Source organism: Plectropomus leopardus, chromosome 23, assembly GCF_026936395.1.
Source record: "Plectropomus leopardus strain MGB_pleo_1.0 chromosome 23, ASM2693639v1, whole genome shotgun sequence".
In the NCBI taxonomy this organism is placed as follows: Eukaryota; Metazoa; Chordata; class Actinopteri; order Perciformes; family Serranidae; genus Plectropomus; species Plectropomus leopardus.
In genome coordinates this window covers 23,127,496-23,133,495 of record NC_142198.1, presented here as the reverse complement: position 1 = coordinate 23,133,495, position 6,000 = coordinate 23,127,496, and positions in this window count along the sequence as shown.

Below are 6,000 nucleotides of genomic sequence, written 5' to 3'. Positions count from 1 at the left end.
CACACACACACAATGTAAGAAAATTAAATCCATCCTTCTATTCGTATTGTATTAACTGTTAAATGTACCTGTCTATCTCAATTCTTGTTTCGTTCTAACCCGTCTTCATGCACAGACTTCAGTCGGGCATTAGTGACAGATTCTTGCTTCTGCACAGCAGGAGATGGGTCCATCCTCATCTCTTGCGTAATGATGCTCGCAAACTTGTCACTTTGAGACCAAACGATTAACATGATAATGAGCCAGTTCCTTTATTACCTGTCACATCTGTTTTCTGTTGGCAGGTGGTACCTCATTAACTGCATTTTCTTAGGTTTTTTTTTTTTTGATTTACAGCATATTTATTAATTTCATCACCAGAGGGATCTGGGTGCTGTTTATTATTTTCCTAACTTTGACAACTGGATTATGGTCACATGTCGAGTAACTACACAAATTTTCTTGCCAGTAGTATTCTGTTAATGTGGAGCTATACACAAAATGTCATGCCTTTTACTGCATAAGACTTACTCAGCTTCTTCTCTGGAGCATTTGTGCTACCTTGTTCCGTAGATTTCCCGGATCATGGCTGCTCCTGGATCGTGGTGATGGTTGTGCTGATGCTGTGATCCTGCCTTTGGCTGCGCTTGTGTTGTGGCTGCACTGATGCTGTGTTCCTACCTCTGGTTCAGCCTGGATCGTGGTCATGTTTGTGCTGCTGCTGTGATCCTGTCTGTGGCTGTGTCTGTGATGTGGGTCTTGGTTGCACTGATGCCGTGATCCTGCTGGATGTGAATATCTACTGCCATTATTATTACCCATGACCGTTATCGCCACAGACATAAACTGCAGTATTTGTGTGTAACATTACATGCTATCATCAATTATATTTATTATTTTTCATGTCTGTTACTATTGTAATATTTTATGTTATTGTTACCATTATTGTTGCTGTGCATCTCTCCCCCTCTCTCCCTCTCTCTTCCTCCCTCTCTTTCTCTTTCCTATATCATTTTGTCATCTACTGTAATTTAATTGTTTTTTACAACATCTGTTGCAGGTCTGTCCGTCCTGGAAGAGGGATCCCTCCTCAGTTGCTCCTCTACTTGTTGCTGGAAAGGATGGTAATTTCGTTTTGAGGTGAGTGATTAAGTGACTTGCTCGTCCGAGGCACTGCAAGACAGCTGATTAGGATCACAGCCATGAAACTTTTTCTGCCTTCATCATATCTCACCACAGTTCCACATGCAGAGGTATGTGGACAGTAAAAGAAAGCCGATAGAGAGCTCTTGGCTGTGAGCACGGACCCTGCCGACCTCCTGCCCTCTGTCTGCTTCTCTAGCAGTGGAGCACAGCACAACCTGGGTCTATGGGGCTCGCTGAAGGCTGCTCAGAGGCTATGAGATAGAGCCAGGCGGCTGAGAGCCGAGCCAGGGCCTGCAGAGCATGTTGGAGAACCAGAGGAAGGGCACGAGGTCCTCAGAGTCCAAGTCCACGGCTGAGCGCCCGCTGGCTGTCCTCTAGTGTCCACACGACCCTGAATGTGGAGCTCCCAACACGCTCTGCGGGCCGTGACTCGACCCTCAGCCGCTAACTTGATCTCATCTCAGACTGTGCTCATTCCAGGTCGTCAAATATTGGCGTTTTTGCAGTGATTTCAGTGCAAGATCCCACCACTAAAAGCCACTTTTTGCAGCTGAATGATATACCGGCAGCATCACCTAAGAAGGCATATCACTATCAACAATCACAAACAGAATATCTCTGCTGGCGTGCACAAATATGATACAAGCAAGCAGATCTATTCTTGCATGCAGATCATCTCAAATGTTTGTTTTTTTTTTCAAGTTAATTTTTGCAAATATTCTAGTCACGCAAAAAAATAGATAATAAAATGACAAAAATTGTCATAGTATGGTACGTAAAAATTCCATAGTATAAATCTCCCCAAAAACACGGCATTCTATATTTGGCCAAAAAGGTTTGGAAGGTTGGTATCCCAAAAAATGTCATAGTATCTTATATACAAAATTGGTAAAGTTGCCAAAAATGCTGTAATAAAGTATATAGGATAGTTTGCCAAAAAATGCCATAATTTATCATGCGAAAAAAAATTACGAGTGTATCATATGCCAAAAAAATGTCAGTTTAGTATTTTGTCATCAAGGCAGCTGGACAGAACCATTCACAGTGTTATGATACACCATCGGATGGCCGGACAGCACCTGCCGCAGCAGCATGTTGAGCGTCATGTGACAACACGGCAGCTGGAACTTTTACATCAAATAGTCTTTATGGGTGACGCATCAGGAGGCAGTAACATTTACACTCACATGCATTGCAGACCACCTCGGAAAGCGGCGTAAGTGATCGGATCAGTTTGTCTTGGTGATTATTCACTCTTGTATTAAGTCCTCTTGTAATCAGATCACTCAAGACAACTGTTACCACCAGCTGTAAACAGACTCACAATGTGAAAACAACACCGGCCCCTTTGAATCAATGTCTTCTATTACATAAATCACCAGAGAGACACCCAATGCAGTTATGTGTGAAAATGAGTAGCTGTTGTAATTTATCTCCTTCTTTCTTCATCACACACTCACAGAAATCACTGATGTCTTAAAAATATTCAAGAATAATTCATGGAAACTTCGTCCTGGCTCATTCATCATCTCACTGACATACACACAGTCTGAACACCACTTAATTACCTCTGGGTACTGGTGACAGCTATTGTGTTTCCAAGGTTTTCTCAATATTCACACATCCGCACTTTATTAATGAGCCGTGGAGCCTCCTCAAGTATTCACACGTAAGTGCTCACATATACACTTGTATAATTAGGACTCATGTACAGAACATCCTTTATGAGCTGATACTCATCTCGGCTTGATTTAATTGTGTTGTTGAAGCAAGACAAGAGTCTACAGTCGTGCTCGAGGCTCTGTGAGACAGCACTTGTAAGTCCTCTTAAACCATCAAGAGTCGGGGTCGGGCATTTTTAGCAGCAAACAGCAGATGAATTGGGATTGAGCTTCAAACGATGACTGAGCCGACCAGCAGGGGGCAGGATATCAGCTGTCTGTGCATGGAAAGGCAGATCACTCATCAAGACAAAATCCTGAGAATTTTCAGACTTGTTCTAGACAGCAACGAGATGTTGATCATTTGATTTTAGAAACACTGATTTGAAAAACTGATGTCTAAAGGTGCCATTTTCCCCTCAGACTGCAATAGTTTACATGAGGGCAGAATTCAAAATGCTGCCAAAAATTTCGATTTTGAGATGAAATTCTGAAATGTTACACACTTCATCTTTCATGACAGCAAAATTTTGTCTTTTTTTCATGAACCTTCAAGATTTATTTCACAAGAATTTGTATGTGTGTGTTTAGAGCAGCATTTAAGCGCTCAAGTTTTGATAAATCAAAAATCTGTGTAGATGGTTTGTGTAGGAGGTGTAGAGATGTCCTAAAGCCCTAGAAACATCCTAAATCCTAGAAACGTCCTAAAATCCTGGATATGTCCTAAAATCCTGAAACATCTTAAAATCCTAGAAATGTCCTAATCTCTGAAAAATGTCTTAAAATTTGAAAAATGTCCTAAAACCCCCGAAACTTCCTAAATACTAGAAATGTCCTAAAATCCAAGATATGCCCTAAAATTATAGAAATGTCCTAAAATCTAAGAAATTTCCTAAATCCTAGAAATTTCTTAAAATCCAAGAAATCTCCTAAAATCCTGAAATTGCCCTACAGGAACTTCTTTTGGGGCTACATTTTTTGGGGCTATAAGTGCTGATGTGTGGCGTTAGTGGGGCAGGTGGAGCTTTTTTTGGGGGGGGCTATGCTTTGTTTATGAGACATAATTTCTGTCCCTCATGTCTTTGTGTCTCTGTGCATGTTTTCTGTCCTTCCTCCTCTTCAATTCTTCCTTAGTTGCTCCTCTCTTTCTTTCTTTCTTTCTCTCTTTGTCTTTTTTTCTTGACTTGTTTTTCTCTTCTTTCTCTGTTTCCCTCACAGAGCCAGTGCTAATTGGCTTCTGATGCATTTTTAATGTTCAGCCACCCAACCACTCCGCCTGCATGTGTGTGTGTGTGTGTGTGTGTGTGTGTGTGACAGTTACATTGTGTAATGTCCCTGTGTGTGTGTGTGTGTGTGTGTGTGTGTGCTCATGTAGTTCACGCTGTTATTTGCGCAGCCGTCTGAAGTAAATGCGGTGTGTGAATGTGCATCTGCGTACATGTTTTGGTGTGTAATCTGGTGACAGGAAGTCAATTTGTACTCATCTCTTCGTGCTTCAATCCGGACTCCCGGCGGACGCCTTAATGGCGGGCGGAGAGCAACAGGAAGTCAGACAGGAGAGTTTCTCCTCCTGCTGCCGCTGCTGGAAGTTTGCAGCTAACAGCTTTTCCTCAAACTATTTGACGCTTCATTAAATGAACTTGCAGTGTCCTGCAAACTGGGTCACTGGAGTGTAAGTGAGCATGAGTGTGGGGTCTTTAACTCTTTGTAACCTGGATGATGTCACTGTTTTTGTGCTGCGTTCAGAAACCTCTCACAAGAGGTTTGATTTCTCTCCAAAACATGGAGAAAAGGGCAATAAATGAAATGAATAATTTAAAGAGGTATTTTCAAAAAGCTTGGGAAACTATTCTAAAACTAACCTATATTTATAATTATCATAATTGTAATAATTCAAATAATTTTAGAGAATTGTTATAAATTTTATGTACTTTTTTTTTTTTGTTTTTTACTAATTTCTCACTGATTTTTTGGGTAATTTCTCCTTAAGTTGTCATTGCCTTTTTTTTCCATGTTTTTCTAAGAAATCAAGCCTAATTGTTTTATACATTTGTACATGTTTATTTATTCAGCTGGCCTTGTGCTTGCTTCTGTTCGTCTCCTTGTTTTAATTGCTGTAATGATGTTTTATGCTGCCCTCTCGGCCAGTTCACTCTTGCAAACTACACACAGAATAAAAGTGCACAGGCACATGGGTAAAAAGCAAGACTTTGTAATTAATATGAGAACCAAAATAAGAGTACTCATTAAAACGAGGAACTGAGGAAACGCTGACATAAGGGAGGAAAGACCAGAGGCAGGATAAAACCTATAGATAAAAGATAAAAATAGGTAACTAAATATAATATTAATTATAAGTGAAAAAATGGATGAATGAATAAATAAATATTCTTAATCATCCATAACATGGTAGATAAAATCTTTAAAAATAATTACATAATACAGCACATCTAGTTAAGCAGACTAAAATGTTTAAGTAAGTAGTCAATAAAAAAATAGGTACAATAATTAGGTACGCATGTATAGATAGATATAGATATATGTATAGACAGATACATATTTGTATTAGCTATAGGTATATGTCATTATATTTAATTTATCCAATTTCAAGGTTTCATATAATGTTTTTACAAGTACATATATGTTTTTACTTCATCTGTACATGTAGTTAATATATGGAAATTCAATATATGCACACATATTACATTTCCGTATGGATAACGTGGCATCTATAGGTGTGAAAATGGGCACAAACTCACCAAAACGCCTTTAATACTGAGCGCACATTTAGAGGTGTTTATTATACTGGCTGTGAAATTGCAACTGCGTGAAAAAACTGAAATGAATACAGTTCGAGTGTTAAAGTATTGACGTTTGAATGTGCTCATCCCTCCACATCTCTGCTCTCTGTTTACAGTGAGAGAAACATGAAAGCAGGTCAGGTGGAGGAGGGACCCTTTGAGCTCCTCACATGATCTGAGCGCTGAAGAGGTTTCCTGCTGGGACTTCCCTGCATATATGTCGCTGTCTCTCATAATGGAGAAGACTGAAATCCTGCGGGGTTTCACCAAAACACACAAACCTCCGCCAGGCAATGTGTGTGTGTACCTGAGGTATTAACTTGTAAAAGTGTTTTGGTGATGGAGGGGGAGGAGGATGTAAATCTCTGTAATCTTGCAGGGCACCGGGGGCGGAGAGAGTTTGTGTGTTTGTG